The sequence below is a fragment of the Lissotriton helveticus genome, chromosome 4_1 (assembly GCF_964261635.1).
Source record: "Lissotriton helveticus chromosome 4_1, aLisHel1.1, whole genome shotgun sequence".
Classification (NCBI taxonomy): domain Eukaryota; kingdom Metazoa; phylum Chordata; class Amphibia; order Caudata; family Salamandridae; genus Lissotriton; species Lissotriton helveticus.
Genome location: NC_136063.1, coordinates 650,348,534 through 650,374,286, shown reverse-complemented (window position 1 = coordinate 650,374,286; position 25,753 = coordinate 650,348,534).

Genomic DNA, 25,753 nt, shown 5'->3' with positions numbered 1-25,753 from the left:
AACTGTAAAAGGAAGTGCAATTCCTTGTTTCTAGTAAATAGGGAACGTTGTGAGGACACACAAAGTGAATGAAAAGGTGCTGTTTGCGTCGCAAAGAAAGTCTTTTACACACACTGTGTGCAGGCAAAGTGTGTAATCAAGTATTAGGCGCAAACAGATCACGCATGACGCATACTGGCAGGTTTACCCTCATTGAAGAAACAGGAACTCTAACTGGCACTTAGGCGTTGAGGGCAACCGGTGGGTGGTCACTGGTGGGGCTGATTTATGCCAGATGAAGAGTTGGAGCAAAATTGTAGGTTGCTTGAAGTTACTTGAGGTTGAGTAGGAACAAAGGATGTCTTCAATGGTCCTTAGAGGTAGCAGATGTAGGTTCTTTAGTCCAAATCGTCGCCAAATAGATGTAGTAACTTACTCCACGCAGGTAGATGATATTCAGGTAGATTTATTGAATATTGATGGAGATCAGTAATACATTAGTAGATAGCCAGTAGAGAACCCCACCAGGAGTGCCCAGCTAGGCACTCAGCCCTACTCCAACTGACAGCTTCATAGAACAACACTCCAAATGACATCACACCAGAGTGTTCCACAGGTGGAGCAGTGGGAAACCATACACAGGATATTACAAACAGCACATGTAAAAAAAGATAAAAAGATTGAACATTTAAAGATTATTGAAAAAAAAATGTTTAAGTTAACCATGAATCAAACTTGCGATTTTAAAAACGTAGAGGTAAATTCGGGAAATATGAAAAATGATTAATTTTCGTGGTTTAGGCATTAGTTGTACAGAAAGTAGTGGTTTGGCTTTGGTAGTGCTTTAGCCTTAGTGGTTGAGGCATTCGTTGTTTAAGTGGTAGTTGTTTAGTCATACAACCAACCCACAATAAATATCTATACATACAGATAAAGTTGACAAAAAATTAATATGGATAAATACAGACGGAAATTATGCTTGCTGCCAAGTTTACAAAACAAATATTTTGAAGGCTTGGCTTGTTCACAGTCTCCTAGAGTCAGAGCCTAACACTTAGCTTGGCTCTCCCTTTTAATTTGTTGGGACACCCACTTCTTATATATTGAACAGTGAATGCAAAATGAGATGCTCACCTTTGGCCCCAATTATTTGTGTCACGATTGCCCTCAGCTGTTTGAGATTTTCATTCAGTGCAGACCTTCTTTGCGCTGGTGCTTGGTACTCAGCCTTCGTAGAGACGTTCATTTCATCTTTTTTTTAAGTTCAAGAAAGCTTTATTGAGTAATATAAAGGTGTCGATAAAAAGTACATCTTAATAGCCTCATAATGAAATATCCAGCATAAACATAGATATAAGTATACGAATCAGACTCATAAATAACAATATAAGAGATACAAATAACATCTGAAATCTGTATCCTAATGAAATATAGGAGAAATGAGGAACATTTAGGGGATCAAGGATGTTTAGGAACTTCTTGTTGTAATGGTTGTGGCTGAGAAAACGTTTGAGCGCTTACACCAAGAAATATTGTAACAGGTGACCATAAGTCCAAACGTTTTGTTGCAAATTTTTGAGGGTAAAACAAAGCAGTATCTAACCTATGGTTATGACAGACATTGTACCACCAGGCTCTATAATAAATTTTTGTAAAGTCTTTCCAGTTTATAGTAATTTGTTGAAAAGCGACAGCTAATAACAGATCAATCATTTTAACATTAAACGTCACGTTTTCCCATACCAGTGAGAGGCTTCCTAAGAAGACATTAGTGAAGGAAAAAGGAGTATTAAAGATGAAGTTGATTTGAGTCCATACTTGTTTCCAGAAATCCCAAAGAAAATAACATGTGGAGTAAGTCGGCTTTTGGAGAAAGACATGTAGAGCATACATCTGAAACAGTTGAGAAACTTTTGCTTAAAACATATAGCGATAATAAAAGTGTATTGTAAGCAAAAAACAGTGTTTGCGTTATGTTTGCTGCCCTAGAAGATTTAAGTAATTTAATCCATAAATTCCTCCATAAAGGGATTGGCCATGAGGTCTGAAAATCGTGTTCCCACGCTTCCTCAATTGTGGATTTCTGTCTGGTAATGTCTGTGCCTTGTAGAAAATTATAAATAGTGGAAACTCTGGGTGAGTTTTTTAGCATGGTATTTAGTTGAGTGAGGGAGTCAGAGTTATTTGCTATCAGATATGCGTTTGATAATTGAGTGTAAGTGGTCACCACAGCTTCTTTTAAGAGATCATATTTAGTAGTAAATGAAGTGGGCAAGTTAAACATTTGGCTGAGTGAAGAGAAGGATAAAAAAGCTGATTGGGAGAATAATTGGTGAACCCAAATTAATCCTCTCTCATGCAAGGTTTTCCAATAAACTGTTCTTTTGCGAATGAGTATATTTTTATTATGTCAAATAGTAGAGTTGAGAAAGGAGTCTATAGTGTGTTGTTGGGGAGGAGGTAATGGCTGGAGAAGTTTAGAAGTCAATTTGATTATGGGGGTAGAAAGGATTTGCGGTTTATGTGAAAAAGAGAAATACTCTTGGAAGGAAAAGGGAGACCAAAAGAGACTTTCAACTGAGGTCCACAAAGGGCGATCATCCGTAGACTCAAGTAGCCAAAAGGATGCCTGACGTAGGAGAAATGCTTTCTGATATGTCCGAAAGTCTGGAAAGTTGACTCCACCTTCATCTTTAGAACGTATTCGTTTTTGCAGAGACAATCTGTTTTTTTTGTTGTTCCATAGGAAGGAGGAGAAAATTGAGTTAATTTTATTAAATAGTTTAGCAGGAATCTGAAGTGGTATATTAGATATGGTGTATAGAGCTATGGGCGTCAACATCATCTTAACAGTATCCAAGCGTCCCCACCAAGATAGATAAAGGGGATGCCATTTAGTGGTCAAGTCCGTGAGCTTTTGAATACATTTATTCATACATAGTACTACTGTATCAGAAATGTTAGATGTGATGTATAGTCCTAGATATTTAATATGATTTGGGCTCCATGTAAAATTAGAGGCACTGAAGTCTGGTTTAAAAGTGTATTTAGTTAAGGGTAAAATTTCGCACTTATCATTGTTTAGCTTATAACCAGAAATAAGGGAGTACGCGTGGACTTCAGCTAGAAAGGCAGGAATTGACTCGTTTGGGTCGGAGATAAAAAGCAAGATATCGTCAGCGTAAGCTGCAAGTTTGATATGAGAATTGGTCGTCTTAAAGCCATGTATATTTGGGTTCTGGCGGAGTTTAGAGCAAAAATGCTCTAAAGCCAAATTAAATAAGAAGGGAGATAAGGGACAACCTTGACGAACTCCTCTTCCTAAGTCAAAATATGAGGAAACCAAACCATTAGCACAAACTGCAGCCCGGGGATTGTGGTAAAGGAGAGAAATCAAAGAAATTAAATTAGGACTGAAGCCAAACGATTTAAGAGTATAAAACAGATAGGTCCACTCAACTCTGTCAAACGCTTTCTCCGCGTCTAATGCAATTGCAGCCAGGGAATGCTTCAGGTGTGAAGACTTGGACCAGGGCCGGACTGGTGCTTTCGGGCACTGGGCAATCCCCCGGTCGGCTGGAGGGGGTGGGGGCCGGTTTTGGATCAGGGGGCCGGTTTTGTGAGTGAGGGCCGATTTTCGGTCCTACCCGACCGTCACAGCGTCAGTGTGTCAGTCACTCACTCACAGAGAGAAGAAGGTGTCGTGTTGTGACTCGGAGTCGTGTCTGAGATTGAGTGAGACTCGTAGACTCCAAGTTCCAAGCAGGCCTACCCATACTCCCGACAGCACCAGCAGCAGCAAGCCTGATTGACCGGCGGTGTGTTTGCACACTGAAGTGCAACCTAAAAAAAAAAAGCGGAAGCGTTTCAGGAGGGTGGAGGGAGGTGCCTGTGCGCAGCGCGCAGTCATGCCCTGCCTCCTCTGGCGCGTCTGCGCGCCTAGGGTGCAACTTTGATGTTCCAGCATGCGCATTGCTTTGTGGGCAATTAAAATTGCGCAGTCAGTCTTGCAGCCATCATCACGATGAGTGACGAGAGCCAGCCAGGAGAGGACCGGAGCGGCCATAATTTAATTATTGTACTGTGGTGGCTAGCCCGCTGCCCACCCCTGGAAGTAATAGCCCTCCTGTCCTCCTGTGTCTGCCACCAACAGCAGGAGCCGGGCCGACCCGTGACCGTGGTCTGTGACCGTGAGTAAGTGTATTTTTTCCGCCCTGGCCGGCCCCCGGCCGTACCGACAATTACTCTTATCATCATCATTAATGACTCATCTTTAATGTCTTCACAAACACTGAAGTTGGCGGGCGGGGCGTCGCGCAGTGGTGGTCACACACCTCTCTTTTCCATGAGGAAAAGCCCCTTCATTGTCATTCTTCGGCAAATCATGTTAGCATTAAAATCTTTATACTGAGTTTTAGTAGTGGGGCCCTTCCCTATCTTTCATCAGTATGTTTCATGTTTTTCAAATAGCTTGCAAAAGGATTGGTTTTCCACGTATATTAATTACGGATTGTTTTTCTAGTTTAGGTCAGATTACGAATGTCTTATCGCAGTACCTTTTGATTTGTTATTTGGCTTGGCTGTCAGAAAATTAATGTGCCTCGGTGCATTATCTTATTTTGACCAATCATAACTTTTTACACAAAGCCTTTATACCGATTCTAAACACTGTAAATTACCTGTGTTATTGTTACCCAGTCGGCCTCAATGGAATTCGAGCTCGTGACCTGCAGCTCACTGCGTACATCAGCAGCGAAATGTCATGTTGCTATGAAACCAAACAGGTCATGCCCTCTGAGGGTGGTATTGTTTCCCCTCTTCTACTGCGGACAGGTGCTGTCCCTTTCCTCGTGCTACCTTAATGGCTTCTGCTGTGGATGACCCCTCAGTTGATTTATTTTTACAAATTCCAGATTTAAGAGTAAAACTGCTTTTTCAGTCGAAAATCAGGGAGGGAAACGGATAAATAATGAAAGTGTTCATTTAAATATAAAAGTTGTAACAAAAAGAATGCAAAATGTCAACTGAAAGTAATCCAGTAAAGCAAACTATTTGACTGAAGCGTTGGTACATACTTTATCTAGAGAGGTCGTCATCATTACTGGAACCTAGAACCACAGTAGCTTCCCCTTAATGGAACTCCGGGAACCATTTTGTACTAGTTAATCAATAAAGCCCAGGCCAGGAAGGTGTCCTGTCTGAACAAGGCCCACTTATAGTTCAACGAAAAACATACCTTTGTTTCAGGTCCGTTAGAGGGCACTTATTCAAGTGAGAGGGTAGAAGAAACAAGGAAGAGTGGGGATACGTTTAAAAAAGCTTTGATGCGGCCAGTGTTGACTACATCATATGACAGAAATAGTACCTCAATCACGGTATGAGCAAGGGATGGCCACCGTAGGGACACTAATCAAACCTAAATAATCTCTAATTGGTCCGTGTGCCACAGAAAGAAGAGGAAGGGACGAGTTAGCAAAGAAGAAGGATAATGATACCAACCAAGCCCATTATTGAACACAAGAGCCTAACAAGGGAGAGGGCATTCACTGACACATGCTATCACATGTTCACGCCGGCAAGACCTAAACAAGCATTTAAAATGCAATGGTCTCGTCCTTGTTAAAGTTAGAGCTATTGGCATTGCTCATGACATTATTTTTGGTTTTAAAACATAGAAATAAATGGCATTGTCATTTCCAATGCCAATAGCTTAATCTCTCGCAAATGCGAGACCTATTGCATTTGCACCCACACACACACACACAGAGCCACACACAGAGCCACACGCTCCCACACACAGAGCCACATGCACCCACACACAGAGCCACACACACCCACACACAGAGCCTCACACAGAGCCACACGCACCCACACACACAGAGACAGAGCCAGAGCCACACACACAGAGCCCCCTCCCTCTCTCTATCTCTTTCCATCCCTCTCTATCTCTTTCCATCCCTCTCCCCATCTTTCTCTCATTCCACTCCTTCCTCTCTCTCATTCTCTTCCTCTGTTTCTCCCTCTACTTCTCTCTCTCTCCATTGCTCTTTCTTTCTCGCACCTCCTCTTTCGCCCTCCTTGTCCCTCCCTCCCACTCTTTCTTTCTCTTGCCCTCTCTCTCTCGCTCTCTCGCTGCGCTCGCTCGCTACGCGCCGGACGGGGGCTGGCTCGCTACGCGCCAGACGGGGGCTGGTCTGGCAAAATTTGCCAGGGCTGCTTTCAGTTCCCAGTCCGGCCCTGACTTGGACAGAATGTTAAAAAGAAGTCGGGTATTGTCTGTAATAGAATGACCATCAACAAAACCAGACTGTTCCTTTCCCAATAATTTTTTTAGGAAGGAGTCCAATCTGATAGCTAATGCTTTTGAAAAGATTTTATAATCAATGTTGACCAGTGAAATGGGTCTATAATTCTTACAGAACTTAGAGTCTTTACCATCCTTAGGGATAAGGCAAATCTGTGCTTCAGAGAAGGATCCAGAAGATTTATTTAAAGAGGTAAAAAAAGTGTTGAAAAAAGTGCAGTTTAGGTAACAGAAATTTGGAAAACTGTAGGTAAAACTCAACTGTAAAGCCGTCTGGACCCGGAGCTTTATCTGTTTTGAGATGTCGTAATGCAGACAATAATTCCTATTGTGTAATATCTGACTCTAAGGAGGACAATTCCAGGGAGGAGAGGTGGGGTTTTGGTATGTTAGAGAAGAAGTGTGATAAGGAATGTTTAGTGGGTTGTGTTTCAGATGTGTATAGAGATTTGTAAAAGAGAGAGAATTCACTTAGAATTTCAGCGTCTTTAAATTTTAAGTTCAAATTGTTATCATATATCGATTCTATTCTTAACTTGTTCTGTCTAATCTTTAAATAATTAGCCAGTATTTTGCCAACTTTATTTTTACCTCCGGAGAACTTAGCACTAGATTTTAACAGGTATAGTGAGGCATCGTCAGTCGACTTTCTGTTAAATTGCATCTTAGCGTTTATAAGAGCTGTTAAGCAGTCTTTTGAGTGTGAAGTGTAATAGGAATGCTCTAGCTTCTTGATGTCTTGGAGAAGATTTTTGATCTGTATACGGGCAGATCTGCGTTGCTTAGCAACAAAACCGATGATGAAGTCTCTCGCTGAAGCTTTGTAAGCGTCCCATATAGTTGAAAATGGGATATGTGCAGTGTGATTTAATTAAAAAAATTCATTACAAAAATTAGTAAAAGAAGTGGTAAACTCTGGGTTTAAAAGAAGAGCGTTATTCAAACGCCATCGTTTAGGGATTGAGGATTTGGGTAAAATGTCGATACCAACTGAAACAGGAGCATGGTCTGAAAGTAAAATAGGACCAATTTCCACATTTGTGAGTGTTTGTGATATGTTGTGAGAGACAAAAATAGAATCAATTCCGGATTGGGTATGGTGGGTAGGGGAGTAAAAAGTATATTCCCTGGTAATTGGATTGCACAGTTGCCAAGCATCCAGAAGATTGTGTTGACTAATGGTGTGAACAAAGGATTTATGCGGTTTATTGGGGACAAAGGGAAATTTAGAATTTCTATCTATGAATGGGTCAAAAACCTTATTACAGTCACCAGCTATTATAAAATTGTTTTCCATAGAGTGTGTAATTTGCTTGGCTAATGTGGACCAAAAAGAAGGTTCACCACACGTGGGGGTATAAACGTTAAGAAGAGAAACTGAAACATCTCTTAATAACAATTTGACAAATAACCATCTACCTTCGCTGTCAGATTCTTGCGACAAGAGTGAAAATGAAAGTGATTTACGGCAAAGTATCGTTATACCATTAAGTTTCCAGTCTCCTGGAGATGAGAAAACATTCCCCATCCACCCTCTTTTCAATTTTAATGATTCAGTATCGGTTAGATGAGTTTCTTGTAAAAACGCCAAGTCAGCATTTAGTTTAGCTAAATGAGTAAGGACTCTTTGTCTTTTGATAGGTGAGCTCAGAACCCTAACATTCCATGAAATTAGTTTCAATGACATAAGTAATCAAAAACAAAATACATCAAAACTTTGAGGCAAAAGTCTAATTCGTTATAACAACATTGTAAAATATTAAGGAAGAGTAAAGAGAATGGGAAAAAGAATAAAAAGGTAAGTGAGAGAAATATATAAAGGATGGAAGATATTGACCATGAATAAAAGACAAAGTTGGTGAAAGAGTGAAGAATAGAAGTGGTGGTAAGATGAAGAGAATTTAAGAAGGAGAAAATGCTGAATAATGGAGTGAGAGGTGGTAGAATGTAGAGGTAAGGAAAAAAGTGAATGAGATTATGTGGGACACCAAAAGCTAAAAAAGAGATCATACATGAAACAAGACAAAAAACAAAAGACAAAATGAAAGATGTACTAACATTAAGGGAAGGAAAGATTGGAGAGAGGTGGGACCACATGGAGCGGACGAGACATCCAATGAGGACCGGACCTTGGAGGGGACACAACACACTATAAATCTGGCTATAAAAACAAAAAGAAGTGAGATGACAAGATTAACTCTAGCTTATTTGCTAAACGTAAACATAGAAGAAACAAAAACTTGTAATGTTAAATAGGAATAACTAGGATGTAACTAGAATGTAAAAAACATTCAGTGGTATAGAGAACATAATGCACATGAAAATGACAACTCAAGTAGTAAACTTAAGTAACTCAAGTTCAGTGTGAGGAAGATGGTCTTGAAGAGTTTATGGAATCTGTGCTATGCGCATTAAGGAAACTTCGTAGACGCACTGGATCCTCATATGAAATAGTATTGTTATTATAGGTAACTTTGAAAAAAGCAAGGATGGAATAGACCATATCTGGCGCCCATGGATCGAAGAGTTGGTCTCATATCGAGAAAGACTTTACGTCTAGATGCAGTAGCTCTAGAGTAATCCTGTGAAAAAAATATTGTGGCACCATACCAGGTAATCTTTTGGTGGGCCTTAGCAGCAGTTAGAACCTTTAACAAATCTGTATACTCCAAGAAGTATAAGATAATTCCTCTCGGTTTCTGTGGAGACGTCGCATTTTTGGGAGTACGGCCTAGTCTGTGAGCACGTTGTATGTTCAGTCTGGTGTCTTCTGGCAGGTGAAGAATCTTAGGAAGGAAAGATTGAAAGAAGGAAATAGGATCCGTGCCTTCAACCCCCTCTGCTAAACTGTAGATGCGTAGATTTTTTAGCCCGTTTCGATTTTCAAGGTCTTCAACCTGTTTTTGAAGAGTTGACACTTGAGATTGTAAGGAGGTAACGCACTTGGTAGTATCTCGAAAAGAAGAGACACTCTGTTCCACAGTTGAGTCTTGCATCTAGTTGCGACCAATTATCAGACAGAGATTGTAATTTGGTATTCGTTGCCTCCATGAACGGTCTAAGGGCCCTAATTTCCTACAATAATAATTCCATTGAGACTGGAGAAGTTGGTTTTGGTGGCGATGGGGGATCTTTTTTTAACCTTTTCATATTCACTTTACCTGTAGGCATTTGCGTGGGTTCCATATCTGTATCGAACTGATCTATCGCAAGGAGACCCAGATTGTCCAAGTGAGAGAGTTCTGAAAAGACTTTAGAGTTTTTGATAAAGATCTGTTTAGGTTTTGAAGTAGCAGAATTAGTGCCTTTTGTTCTTCCCATGTAACATGAATTCACTCAGACCCCGCTTCAAAGTATGCAACTGAATTGCTTGAGGAAGCACTGTGAGGTATATTCAAAACATATCCAAGGAGCAAGGGAGCGTCCCGCAACAGAAGAACGGTTCCTACACAGCCCTTCGAAGTAAAGTTATTAAGCCAGTGCGTCTCTTATCACTGCTGCAGAAATGTCACCACATAGTTTGAGATGAAAAAAGAAATGACAACCGTAACCACATCACCTCAGTCTCTATATAGAGGTGAGGTAAAACTGGGCTACTGCACCGCCACTAGACTCTTATATAGAGAGAGGTATCATGGATTAAAAATTGAAGATCTAATGCGCACAAGAAAAGGAACTTTTATGTAGGCAGAAAGCGTTTACACTACGTCATGAAAAGGGGGCGAAAACAGTAAAGTAATAATATGCTAGCCTTCACATCATTGCTTCACAGATGCGCCAACAGGGAAGGGCTGCTGAAGAGAAATATAGTCCTTCAAAATGAGAGTAAACTACGCGTGCATTAGTTATGTCTCATTACATCCTGATGTTTGCAGCAAGTTGAAAGCTTTTATATTTCTCAAAAATGGCTGCTGAGAATGCGCTCCCTCAGAGCAGGTAGAAGGCTGAGGAAGAAGTATTGGAGGCACTTTGATGAACTAGAAGGCATGCAAGGTGTTCACAGGTAAGCCAGGGGGAGCTAAATGAGTCCTAATGCTGAGTTTGAGACCATTTCCGGAAAAAACTGCATCTCTGAGGGCACTCGCGGGAAGCTCCGGTAAATCAAAAGGGCGGCTGTCGCTTTGTGAAAGAGCGCGGCTGTATTACCTTAAAGAAATTGCAGAATGCCGTTGTGGAAAGTCGCGGAGTATCACCGATTCGTGTGCGGGCGAAGGCATAGTACGATTCGGCCACAAGGTGTCCGCTGGTAGTGGTGGAAGCACGTTCCCCCCACGCCGGACCGGAAGCCTCACTGAAGCACCGCCATCTTCGTTGGGCACCAAGCCACGCCCCCCTTCATTTCATCTTTAGTCCCTGATGTTCACAGCATAGTTCACGCGGCCACTTGAAATCTCCATGTAGTGAAGACCTTCCCGCCACTAATCAGCAGATTGTTTGGTGGGCTGGTAATCTCACAGAGGTCCTCACCATTACCTGTGGTGTCCCCATGCTCCATTTTAGATTCCTTCCGCACTTTTGGTTGCAATTGGGCCATTGATTGTCCACAACTTTAAAACACCTTACTCCTTCATTAAGGCTTCCTAGCAACTAAAGTGATTATCTCTCCTTCCTTCAGTGAAAACACTCCAGGAATTTATTCTTCCACTCCTGGAAGGGGTATTATCTTGAACTGATCTGACTTCCTCCTTGCTCTCAGGATTCTTGTATCACTTGCCTAGTCCTGATGATGATCCCATATGTAGAGGGGATCGAAAACTCAACGACTAGTTTCTTACAAATCTTCTAAGTTATTATATTGGATATTTTGGTTGTGTCTTAAAACACTATATGCAATGCACTGAAATGATTTTACCATCGTGTGTATCAAGTTCGAGCACTGTGCACTTTGTTCTCACTTATATGTTTTGAGAATACAATTGATTTATGGTTTTGATATATGGAATACATTATTTCTTTAATTTTATCTCCTGACATTCAGTGGTTGGTACATATAGTTTTAGTATATTTTCATATAGGAAGCAGTGATTTCTTAAACAATATTTTCCCCATTAATAATATTTTTACCCCAGGTCCATATAGACTTTAGGGTACCCCTTGTTACAGATTCCATATTTATTGTGAAAAATATTTGTTAAAGCCAATAGGTTTTTAATGGTTGATTGTTATCATGCTGTGTTACAGGTTGTAAACAGGTAGTTTGAAAACCTCATAGATTACCGGGTTTTTGTGTTTGCAATCCCCTATGACAAAACCTGGCATATAACAATTCATATTTGTAAAGCGCAAACATATCACCCTCTTCAGAATTTCAAGGCGCTGATGGCCATCGGAGAGATTAGGTGAGCTAGTGCCCAGAGTCACATGATGCGGAGCTGCCACCAGCAATCGAACCGTGAACCCTGCGCTTCGGAGTCAGCTGCTCTGGCCGCTGTGCCATGCCTCTCCCTCTTGCATTGAAGATTTTAATTGTGATAATTCTTGTTGAGCCATTTTGAGAGGAGTTTTATAGTTTTGGCAACTATAATTTTGTACATATTTGTAATTTGGTAACTGTATGCATGATGGTTGTGAGAATTTATACAGGTCAGTAAGCCTGTGTTTGTTTTAGTGTCAGGTCAATAGTAAAGGCGATAGGTGATTGGTTCGTGCATTCAATCAATCAATTAGGGGATTGTATAGCGCAGCTACTCACCTGTGAGGGTCTCAAGGTGCATCATTAGGAAATGTTATGCCAAAATTCATAGGTTTGATCTGTCTATTGTGAAAACTTATCAGAATGCCAGTAGGAAAGACTTACTCATTGTAAAAATATGTGTCAAAGGCAATAGGCTTTTAACATTGAATTGTTATTACACTATGGTTAAAATCTGTAGGCATGTATTTTTCTAAATCGAATCTCACAGTTTACCATAGTAGGCAAGGGTATTGAAGTTGGAGACCTACTCAAACAGACCATAGATTTGAAATGTGATAATCCTAATTCGACCCATTTAGTGATGTTTTGTACATATTTTAAATGTTATTACTATGTATCTGATGGGTGGCTTGTGGGAAGGCTAATCCTTAACACAGTTCCCCTTTCGTTGGGCCACACACGGAGTCATATACTTAGGACTACAAATATACTCCACTCATGAAACTACAGTGGAGCGTAATTATGCAACACTCTTGTCTGTAACTGGAACTGACCTGCAGACTTCGAAGGGAGGCACCCTTTCCTGGCTGGGGAGAATAGCAGCAGTGAAAATGACACTCCTGCCTACAATATTATATGTAATGAAGACACTGACACTTTAACCACCACCACATGTACTTGGGAGACTGCAACACCTAATAGAGAACTACATCTGAGTCTGCAAATGGGAACGTACAGTGAAGAAACACGCCTATAGACCAATGAAAGAGGGAGGCTTGGGAGTCCCCCACCTAGTTCACTACCACCAAGCAGTGCAACTGTGATATATGATAGAATGGTCCCGACCTAGCACTGAGAAACACTGGTGCTTTATCGACCAATCTATTTCTGGAACCCACATTTGGAAGATACCCTGGCTCACAAAAATACATAGACCAGTGGGGGTTTATATTTCCCCAGTGCTTAGGGCAATGCTGGGTAGATGGGACAGAGTACAGATACCGAAGAAATGATCTTCCCCAATTTCACCACAGACACCTATTCTGAGCAAACCGGACTTCCCTCCCGCCTTTCGAGGAATAGCCTTCACAAATTAGCCGGCTGATGGGTGTAAGAGGCTGGGGGCTTTTTGATCAGGATGGCATCCTAGACTTTGCATGCATTCAATCGGCCTATGACATCCCCTCTATGGTGGCACTGGGCCACACAACCCCTCGTTAGACATACGCCTGCTGACCACTTACACCTTTTGAGAGGTGGCTTTTGACAAGTACATCAGATAAAAGCTTACTAGCCAGTGGCTTATTTTTCTGCCACACTCGATCACGAAATAATTGTCTGCTAAGTAACAACATATATTTGATGCTAGCACCTATAGTGGCTATGTCTTTGATGCATCCAGGAAGTGCTGCAGCCACTGGTTCGAGGGTGGCAGAAAAATAAGCCACTGGCTTCCTTCCCAGTGTGTCTGTCAATGCAGAAATTGCAGTGCACACCTTTCCCTTTTATGCTATAAAGGAAAAAGTCCTTGTCATAATCGGGCATTAGGAATATATGTTGTAACTTAGCAGACCATTACTTCGCACGTTTTTACTACAATGTTGTTACTTTGCAAATACCATTACTTCACAAGATTTTAGTTCGCAAGTACATTTAAAAGCACTAAATATGCATTTACTTCGCAGTATATTACTACGTATACAACTTCAACACATTTTTTTACTCTTTTTAAATATAATAAACCCGTATAATAGGAATGTATCCACTGTTGCAGGATGACATGGTAATATGGGTTTAGGGTGGGGGAATATTTTTAGAAAACGACAATTAAATCAATATTCCTTTTTAAAATAAATTCCCTTTTTCTTAAATAAAAAAATTAAGTATTTCTTTCATTACACAAATTTAATATGCCCTTCACCCTTTATTAAAATTAAAAAATATTTTTTTTAACTTAATTTAATATTTAATTCTAAATTCCCAAAACAAACATACAACGTATGTATCATGATGCAAATGATTTAAAATGTCTTTGTTAAAAATAAAATTTCTAATTTGTACAACCTTCCACTATTTCTACACATTCTCACACTACCCTTACCCGCATACACTACCCAAACATCAATACACTACCCTAAAACACTACCCTTTACACGTCCTACCCCCTTCACACAGTCCTGTCCCTGCAATCTTACACTACCCTGCACGACCACCCCGACAATACCCTTATCCCTTAAACACTACGCTACACAAACACCACACCACTACCCTAAACCCTTAAACCCTACCCTACACTAAACTAAACTAAACAAACACCACAACACTACCCTACCCTAAATCACCCTCCCGCACAACCCTTTCCCTTCCCCCATTCCACGCACTACACTCAAACACTATCCTGCACGCCCGTCACTTCCCTAAACCGTAAAACACTGCCCTATACTACACAAACACCACAACACTACCCCAAACCCAAATACACTACTCTACATTACATAAACACAAACCTAAAAGACTACCCCCTGCACGACCACTGCTAATATATATGTCTCTTACAGATATATAGTTACCGAAGGTGAGTAACTTGTTCATCTGAAAGAGACTATTAGTTATGGATTCCTTACCTTAAAATAGATACCCCAGCAATACCAACCCCAGAGGTGGGTCTGCCAACCAAGTTCACACCACAAAGTCCTGGAGAACTGAACAACCAAAGAAGCCACCTCTCCTTACTTGGCTGTCCAGGCAGTAGTGTTTTGTGAACGTTGCAGGGATGCACATGTGGCTGCCTGGCAGATGTCACCAAGGGGGACTCCACGTCCCAAAGCAGTAGTGGCTGCTGTCGTCTTGGAGTGGGCGTGCAGTCCTACCGGAGGCTCCTTATCCGCCAAGGAATACAATTTTAATGCAAAGGACGACCCATCGAGAGATGGTCCATTTTTGCATGGGCCGACCTTTCTTGGTGCCCATATAGCCAACAAAGAGTTGATCATCCACCCGTTATTATTTTGTGTGATCCAGATAAAAAGATAGCGCAGGTTTTGGATCCAGACGGTGGAGCCTCTCTTCCTCCTTGGAAGGTTGCAGAGGCGGGAAGAAGGTTGGCAAAGTGATGGTCTGTCCTATGTGGAAAGAGGTAACCACTTTGGGAAGAAAAGAAGGTCAAGTTCGAAGGACAACCTTGTCCGGATGAGCAGCAAGGAAAGGAGGTTTAGAAGAAAGAGACTGAATCACACTCACCCTGCGAGCAGAGGTTATGGCAACCAGAAAAGCAGTCTTGAGAGTCTGAGAGGACAAATATGTACTGGTTCGAAAGGAGCACACATAAGGTTAGAACACGATTCAAGTCCCACTGGGGCATTACGAAGGGAATAGGAGGAAATTGCTAAGTAATGCGCTTAAGGAATCTATTTACAACAGGGGACTTAAAAAGAGAAGGCTAACCAGGAAGCAGAAGAAAGGCCGAAATGACCGAAAGATAGCCTTGGAGGGTTCCCAGAGCAGAGCCCTGCTGGCTAAAGAAAGAATGAGGAGGAGAACCTCTGATAGAGGGGCAGAAAGGGGATCCACAACCTATTCTGTGCACCATGGCACAAATTTGTTCCAGCTAAAGGCGTATACCGTTTTAGTGGAGGGACGCCTGGCTGCCAAGGTTACATTACAGACTTCGGGAGGAAGGTCAAAAGCTGTCAACTGTCACTGCTCAATCTCTACACAAGGAGGTGGAGGCTGGAAAGGTTGGGGTGGAGGACCGTCCCCTGCTGCTGCGACAGAACATCCTCCCAAAGAGGCAATCCGATTGGAGGATCGATGGCCATTTGCAATAGATCGGGATACCAGACTCTTTGTGCCCAATCCAGAGCCACGAGAATGACTTGGGCCCCGTCGTGCTTGATCTTCTTCAGCACTCTGGGCAGAAGTGGTATAGGCGGAAAGGTGTACAGAAGACCGCAACTCCACTTGCGGAGAAAAGCGTCGCCGAGCAAGTGCCACCTTGGAAATTCCACCATGCAGAACTGATGACATTGCGCGTTCTCTTCGGTGGCGAACAGATCTAACTAAGGCTCTCCCCACAGCTGAAAGAGACCTTGCACCACCTCTGAGTGAAGACACCATTCGTGATTCATCATGCACCTGCAGCTGAGAATGTCCACCCTGGCATTCAGGAAACCTGCCAGCTGTTGAACCACCAGTGACATGTCCTGATGTTCCAGCCATGTCCAAAGGCGGGGAACCTCTTGACATAGGGTCCACGGCCCCACCCAGTTTGTTGCAGTACCACATGCAGTGGTGTTCTCCGTGAACACCTGCACTACTCTTCACTGAACAGAGGGAATGAATGCCTTCAGTGCAAGACGAATCACCCGGAGCTCCAGAAGGTTAATGTGGAGCCCGGACTCCGCCAGAGACCAGAGGCCTCTGATCTCTGCCTCCCCCATGTGGCCACCCCACCCCAGAAGTGATGCATCTGTCACCACCGAGAACTCTGGTTGGGGAAGTGAGAGGGACGTTGACCGAATCCTGGTTCGCTATCTACCACTAAAATTGGTGTGCAGTGCCCTCCGAGATCTGGACGCAATCTAAAAGATTCCCCTGATGCTGTGCCCACTGGAACTTCAGGTCCCACTGCAGAGCCTGCATATGTCACCTGGCATGATCCACCAGCAAGATGCAGGAGGCCATGAGGCCCAGCAGCCTCCGGGTCATTCTGACTAAAACCCGGGACAGAGGCTGAATGATCGGAATCATAGCCCGAATATCCCGGACTTGCTGCTCGTGAGGATAAGCCCGAAACTGCGCTGTATTCAGAACCGCCTGTTGAAAAGAAGCCCATGAGAGGTAATCGGGTGTAACTTCGGCATATTGATAGGGAACCCCAGCGAATGCAGAGGACAGCCGTAGTCTCGAGATGGGAGACGACAGCCTGGGGCAAACTCTTCTTCAACAGCCAGTCGTCGTCGGGGTTGACTGGAACCCCTGATCTGTGCAGATGAGCTGCAACCACCACCATCACTTTCCTAAAAACCCGAGGGGCATTGGTAAGGCCAAAGGGGAGCACGGTAAACTGAAAATGCTCGTTGACTACTGTGAACTGTATGTAATGCCGCAGGGCAGGCAGCAAGGGGATGTGAAAATAGGCGGCCTGCAAGTCCAACGCTACCATCCGGTCTCCAGGGTTGAGGGCAGACAGGACCTGAGCTAATGTCAACATTTTGTACTTCTCCTTCCGGAGGAAGCGGTTGATGTCCCTGAGATCCAAGATAGGTCGTAGACCTTTGTCCTTCTTGGGAACCAGGAAGTAGTGGGAATAACAACCACAACCCACTTCTGGCACAGGGACTCGCTCGATAGTTCCCTTGGCCAAGAGAGACGTAACTTTCTGATGATGAAAGGCCAAATGATCCTCTGACATGCCATGGAATGTGGGTAGCATGGAGGGAGGGGAAGCCTCGAAGAGGAGGGAGTAGCCCCTTCGGACTATCCGCAAAACCCACCTGTCCAACATGACGTTGTGTCAGTGCGGGAGGTCATGGCGAATCCTGCCGCCCACTGGCAACTGGTGGCCCTGAAAAGTTGGTCTAGGAAAGTTTGGAGGCTGCTGCAGAGGAGGTGCTGGTGGACTGGCTCGTCCGCTGGCCCCCAGACCCACGGCGCTGGGTCCCACGTCCACGGCTGCGTAGAGGCTGGGCAGCTTGCGCAGGCCTGTGGCTCTGGATGGAACGTGGTGAGGCATCCCTTCCGTAGCCATGAAAGGAGCGAAAAGCAGACTGCGCGGGACGAGAGGTGGTAGCGAGGCCCAAGGATCTGGCTGTAGCTATAGAATCCCTAAAGCGCTCGAGCCCGTTGTCCGCTTTGTCGCCAAACAAGCGATGGTCATCAAAGGGCAAGTCCAAAAGAGTCAATTGGACATCGCCCAAAAAGCCAGTGGAATCAGCCAGGCGTAGCGTCTCAGGGCTACAGACGTTGAAATCATCCTGCCTAGTGAGTCGGCGGTGTCCAGCCCACATTGTATGGCTAACTTCCCTGCATCTCTACCCTCAGCAACTGCATGGGAGAGAACGGCCCGGACCTCCTCTGGGCACTGTGGCATCACCTGCGCACAGAGTGGCTGTTCAACTACAGCAGTCCTAAGCTGGCGGAAGAAAACATCTTCCTAACTGTGGGAGCAGTAAGGAACCCACCTTTGGAAGTTGAGGCTTGGACCATCAATTTCCCCGGGGTTGGGTGTTGGGAGAGGAAAATGGGATTGCCCGGGCCTGGGTAATGGCCATCATCCTATCCACAGGAGCCCCTGTGCTGGACTTGGACCAACTGCCCTGAAGGATGTCCGTGAGGGCCTCATTGAATGGCAGTAGGGGCCCCAAAGGGGCCGCTGCCGGTTGAAGCACGTCAGTCAGGAGTTTGGTCCTGAACGCCACCATAGGAAGCTCAAGGTTTGAGGCCTCAGCAGCCCTATGCAACACCACAGCATAAGAGGCTCCCTCCTCGGTACCCACGGAAGGAGGAGAAAGCATGCCAAGGTCTGGGGAGGTGTCCAAACCACTGGCCTCACCCAACTCCTCTCTCCAGTCCGGTTCATCCAACTGTTCTGCCAAAGGGTCAACAGACCCCTCCCAGTCCTCCTCACCCTCCTCTGGTTGCCACTCAGAGCCATTAGGAACACTAGGGTAGAACACTGGTACAAAAGTACCGATCTGCGCAGGTACCAGCGTCGGTCGATGCCGGTACGGCTCCATGTCCAAGTCGAGGAGGAGGCTGGGGTCAATGCCGGCTGGGGACACAACAGGTGTCAGGGGCGTCGTCAATGGATTCTGTGCCGAGTTGTCGTAAGATAGACCAGTGCCGATCCGGATTCAGGCCTGGATCACTGGGGGCCCTGTGGTGCTGGGGCCGAAGCAGCAGGCATCGAAGGCCTAGAACCCCCAGCCGAGTCCACGAGGCCTGAAGGCGCGCAGACAGAGTCGGTCTGCCCAAAGATGGAGTGGAGGGGTTTGTAAAAACTACGAAGTCGCTCCGACTCCTATGAGGGAGGGAAGCTAAGAACCAACCCAGTAGGCTCTGCGGGTGGAGCGGAAGGATGACGACCGTCCGCATCCTGCGTTAGCCGTCAGACCGGGAGAACGCGAAGAGCGATGGTGCTTCTTAGTCTTCTTTTTGTGCTTCGATTTACACGAAAACTTCGAAGAAGAGTGTTGGTGGTGACTCCGCAACTGGTCCCGCGACCTCCCTCTCGACTGGGACCTCCAGTGGCACGGAGCTGACTGCCGGGCCTCTAGAAGCTTTCGGGACCGCTCCCGCAAAGACTTCAGGTTCATGGCCCGACAGTCGGAGCACAACTTCGGGTCATGGTCGCACTCCAGGCACCACAGACACACAAGGTGCAGGTCCCTAACCAACATCAATTTGTGACAGGAGTCATAAGGTTTTAAGCCGGTCCGCTGATGTGACATCCCTGTGTACCAGGAGTCGAACAACTCAAAAAAGATGTTGACAAAAAGTCGAAAAATGCTAGTCAAAAAGTGACTAAGATACCGCACTCGACCGATCTGCGCTGACTGGCGCGGAAAAAGAAAGAACTGACGTCGGCACGCAGGGGTGGCATTTAAGTAGATACCGCAATGTCATCCCAGCCATCACGACGCTGACGACGGACACTGAATCGACCGACGCCACCTACCGATGCGTATGGCTACTGCTATGAAACAATTTTTCAGGATCCAGTCTGACGCCTGGGGGTAACTCTAAGATAAGGAATCTATAACTAATAGTCTCTTTCAGATTGTGTTCTCATATACAGCAGAGTATGTAAAATATTACAGTGACAATTTGGAAGCAAAGCCGAAAATGCACAGACTAAATTGCCTCAGAAAGGTAATCAGAACAGTCTGTATGTGGCAGGTGCAGGTTTTAATTCTGTTACCCGTGTCGGTGCTGGAATGCATTAGTTTTCAAAGTGTCTCAAGCAAGGATTTTTGGTCAACAAGGCAGAGGCTGCGGGATGGCTGCAGACTCAAATGTAAGGATGTTTTGTGGGTAACAAGGACCCCCTGATGTGGATCGTACTCCTGGGTCAGGAAAAACAGTTTTTGTACAAAGGTATCTACCCAGGCAGACAATTAAGACAAAAAGCTGGCTATTGTAAAAAACACATAATCATAAACATAAACATCTAATTGATAAAATTAAAGCAATGGACTGGAATGATATCAGAAGGTTGATTTTTAATATAATTATAAAAGATGTATGGATACATATGATTCAATAAAAAAATGGTTACATGATATGAGTAAACATTACTTCATTGGACAGTGGATATAGAACAAACATATCAATGTACATAAAATAAGGGGTAGGGGGCTTTTTCTTAAAAATAATTTCTCAAATTTTTATATAAAAAAATATAGGGCTGTATGTCAACGCGTTTCGACAAAGTCATTTGTCTTCATCAGGACAGATCGGTATTCAGCCACTTTTTCTAAATGAAATAAGATAAAACAAAATCAACATATAAATCACAGTACATTGCTATTACTAATATTTACATAGACAGAAACTGATTCAGTTTAAAGGAAACTTTTCCTTCTTTTTTTCTTTTTCTTCACATAGCCAGACTTATATCGTAGTACAACATTGATTTAAGGACACAAAGTTGGAAAACACTTACATATTTAATAAACATCACAGTATTATCAGTAACGGGATAAATCCCAAGAATAATCGTTAGACAGAAAATGGCGTAACATTTTAGGAAACCTGTATCTCTAAACATACCTATAGTTCTAGATTAGTATAGTAAACTATTACAAAAGGCTATTTCCCATATATCCTACCTGGATATATCTCACCTATATGTAGTTTTATATAGGCAGACAGCCTATCTCAAAAGAATAGGAAAGCTGCGAATTTTGGCTAAAAGTCAATTTTATTGGGGAGACAAAATTGTTGTGCCTATGCTGGAATCTAATGGCATGATGTCTAATTTAAAAACCAAAGGTAAATAAACAGTGTGGACAAAGAAAATCTGATCCTTCTAGAATTTCAATTGTGGTAGGCTGCAAGATCAATAAATGATCGATATGTTATATGAGTTCACACACTCAAAAAAGAGCCTACGTCCGTTTATTTATATTTAATTGCCAAATATCCTTACCTAAAAAAGAGAGAAGTTATGAACTATTAGGTTCGTGGTAGCTGAAGCAAGTAAGGCACCTCTCCTCTTATATCTGGAGACGGTATGTGATAACTGTTCAAGGAGAAAAATACGATGTATAAGGTACTATACCAATTTGTTAAATGTTCTCAAATTTTTTCCATGTCTCAGTAAGGCGTTCTTATTAGATGATATTCTTACCTGTTTAAATAATAATCACTGCTTCCATCCTACTACTGCCTACAGATACTTTTAATCGTCTTTAAAAGCGAGGGAAACCGTTCCTCGTTGTTTTCTTTAAAAGCCGGTGTTTAGTTTAGCTAGAAAGAAATATTGTTTTATATCGTTAGCTGCTCAAAGAATTATTTAAAAGGTCTAAACAGAACCTCCTTTCTACTAATGTTTACCTTTCATGCGAAGTTCAGGGGAACAGTGGGAAGGGCGGAGACCGTGGTATGATTTTTCTCCGTTAGTGTTTCAAAAGGCGGCTGTATCTCGAAAAGCAGATGGAGTTCGTAGAATAAAATTTAGTTTTGTGTCAGAAAGCTGCCCTAGAAATTGCATGAAAGGTCTAAAATGCCATCTGTTTACTAATATTTACCTGTCATACAGAGCACAGGGAAACGCGAGGAAAGGGGCGGTAAACGTAGTGTCTCTCCGCTCCACTTGCGTTTCAAAGGGCGGCTGTGGTTCAAAGGCGGCTGCAGATCGTAATAGATGCCTGTTGAACGATACAAACTAAAATTCAGTTTTGTGGCTAAACCTTACAGATGAAAATCTACGGTTTACGGCACACATCAATGAATCGAAAGTTGAGTTCCTAGACATAAATATTAAAAACAAAGAAGGTGCTCTCGAAGTAGACTTGTTCACTAAGCCTACCGCTCGAAACACCCTCTTGCACTTCAAGAGCTACCATCCACGTTGCCAGAAGGACAGTATCCCCTTCTCTCAATTTTTGAGAGTAAGGCGGAACTGTACCAATATAAAGGACTTCGACACTCAAGCTGAAATTATGAAACAAAAGTTCATTGAGAGAGGATACCCTCGTCGTTTAGTTAGAGGTGCTTACAAGAGAGCGAGATTTTATGATCGTGACACTCTTTTGAACTCACAAAAACAGAAAGTAGATCCGAAATTAGTTTGCATTACTAAACATTCAACCATGAATTCCACGATTAGGCAGATAATAAATTCAAACTGGCATCTTTTAAATGTTATACACAACCAGAATAAACTACAAAAGCCCATGTTTGCCCATAGGCGAAACAAAAACCTAAAAGATCACGTGGTCCATTCCCGGCATAAAGGTAATACTATTAGTATTCCCTTTATTCAAAAATCAATTGATGGAGTAAATGCCATCAAGGGCACTTCACGTTGTGGTTCCTGCCAATCTTGTGAAACCATCATAACAGGTGAAACAATGGATTTCAATAAGATAAAGATTCAAGCAAGAGAGTTTTGGACATGCAACACTAAAAATGTTGTATATTTACTCATATGTCCGTGTAACCTTGGTTATGTGGGTGAGACGTCACGCATGATAAAGACTAGGCTAACCGAGCATAGGTCAGCTATTAAAACACAGAAGATCACAGCTCCGTTGGTCAACCATTTTATAGAATTCAAACATAAACCTGAAGAATTGAAATGGCGGATTTTAGAAAAAATCCACGTGCAGCAAAATCAAGGAGGAGATGAAGTTCGTAGAAAAAGGGAAGTCTTTTGGATCTTCACCCTTGGGACTTTCGACCATGGATTAAATCAAGACTTGCCGTGGGAAAACGCGATAATATGATACCACTGAAACTCTTTGTCATATAATTGCTATGAACATATGCAATGGAAAATATATTCTTTCCACTCTGATAATGCCCGCCCCTTTTCCTATAAAATGACAATGCTCGCCCCTTTTTTCTATAAAATTTCAGTATGATGTTGCCTTAATATATATCCTGAGTTTTTGATATAATATTCACTCAGTACCTAGACAATACTTATTTAAAGAAAGTGTCTCTTTAAATAAGGGCAGAGCCAACATAAGGGCGGAGCCTATTTAGGATATAAATAACAGTAGTAAAAGGACTACAGGTAATTATCCTTTTCTACACGAACTACTGAGGAAGGCAGAGACGCTTCGAACTCCGCGCTTTGTATATCGGTAAGTTTTCGCTAAAGCTCCGTGGAATCCTCGCATTGTTAGCATGTACTTCCGTAGTTGCCAAACGGGATTTTTTTAAGATCGCACCCGTTATACGCTATCTTAACTGAGTGGTTTTGGCCTCCTCCCCCCTTTCTCTAAACAGCGGGTGTTTGTATTGTTCAACAGGCATCTATTACGAACTGCAGCCGCCTTTGAGCTACAGCCGCCCTTTGAAACGCAAGCGGAGCGGAGAGACACCACGTTTACCGCCCCTTTTCTCGCGTTTCCCTGAGCTCTGTATGACAGGTAAACATTAGTAAAAAGATGGCATTTTAGACTGTTCATGCAATTTCTAGCGCAGCTTTCAGACATAAAACTGAATTTTAGTTTGTATCGTTCAACAGGCATCTATTACGATCTGCAGCCGCCTTTGAACCACAGCCGCCCTTTGAAACGCAAGTGGAGTGGAGAGACACTACGTTTACCGCCCCTTTCCTCGCGTTTCCCTGTGCTCTGTATGACAGGTAAATATTAGTAAAAAGATGGCATTTTAGACCTTTCATGCAATTTCTAGGGCAGCTTTCTGACACAAAACTAAATTTTATTCTACGAACTGCAGCTGCTTTTCGAGATACAGCCGCCTTTTGAAACACTAACGGAGAAAAATCATACCACGGTCTCCGCCCTTCCCAGTGTTCCCCTGAACTTCGCATGAAAGGTAAACATTAGTAGAAAGGAGGTTCTGTTTAGACCTTTTAAATAATTCTTTGAGCAACTAACGATATAAAACAATATTTCTTTCTAGCTAAACTAAACACCGGCTTTTAAAGAAAACAACGAGGAACGGTTTCCCTCGCTTTTAAAGACGATTAAAAGTATCTGTAGGCAGTAGTAGGATGGAAGCAGTGATTATTATTTAAACAGGTAAGAATATCATCTAATAAGAACGCCTTACTGAGACATGGAAAAAATTTGAGAACATTTAACAAATTGGTATAGTACCTTATACATCGTATTTTTCTCCTTGAACAGTTATCACATACCGTCTCCAGATATAAGAGGAGAGGTGCCTTACTTGCTTCAGCTACCACAAACCTAATAGTTCATAACTTCTCTCTTTTTTAGGTAAGGATATTTGGCAATTAAATATAAATAAACGGACGTAGGCTCTTTTTTGAGTGTGTGAACTCATATAACATATCGATCATTTATTGATCTTGCAGCCTACCACAATTGAAATTCTAGAAGGATCAGATTTTCTTTGTCCACACTGTTTATTTACCTTTGGTTTTTAAATTAGACATCATGCCATTAGATTCCAGCATAGGCACAACAATTTTGTCTCCCCAATAAAATTGACTTTTAGCCAAAATTCGCAGCTTTCCTATTCTTTTGAGATAGGCTGTCTGCCTATATAAAACTACATATAGGTGAGATATATCCAGGTAGGATATATGGGAAATAGCCTTTTGTAATAGTTTACTATACTAATCTAGAACTATAGGTATGTTTAGAGATACAGGTTTCCTACAATGTTACGCCATTTTCTGTCTAACGATTATTCTTGGGATTTATCCCGTTACTGATAATACTGTGATGTTTATTAAATATGTAAGTGTTTTCCAACTTTGTGCCCTTAAATCAATGTTGTACTACGATATAAGTCTGGCTATGTGAAGAAAAAGAAAAAAAGAAGGAAAAGTTTCCTTTAAACTGAATCAGTTTCTGTCTATGTAAATATTAGTAATAGCAATGTACTGTGATTTATATGTTGATTTTGTTTTATCTTATTTCATTTAGAAAAAGTGGCTGAATACCGATCTGTCCTGATGAAGACAAATGACTTTGTCGAAACGCGTTGACATACAGCCCTATATTTTTTTTATATAAAAATTTGAGAAATTATTTTTAAGAAAAAGCCCCCTACCCCTTATTTTATGTACATTGATATGTTTGTTCTATATCCACTGTCCAATGAAGTAATGTTTACTCATATCATGTAACCATGTTTTTATTGAATCATATGTATCACTACATCTTTTATAATTATATTAAAAATCAACCTTCTGATATCATTCCAGTCCATTGCTTTAATTTTATCAATTAGATGTTTATGATTATGTGTTTTTTACAATAGCCAGCTTTTTGTCTTAATTGTCTCCCTGGGTAGATACCTTTGCACATCAAATGTAAGGATGAACATAAACATGTTGAAGTACACCACTGCTTGTCACGTTTCAACCAAGACTATCTAACCAAACCTATTTAGATGAGTAATGTCGGTTTAATATGAAAATATTACACAAGGATAGCTGCGTAGGAAATTGTTCCTACAGTGTTTATTTTACATTGTTAAAAGAGAATTCCAAAGTTATAGGTGTCCAGGACTGTCGTATTAGCATATATGCCCTGGTCACTAATGCAACCGATGTAAGCTATTACGATTAGCCTCTTATGTACTATTTTTCCTACATCATATTCATTCATTTGTTTGATTAATTATAGCTAATGTAAGCCTGAATTTTAAAATGTCGAACA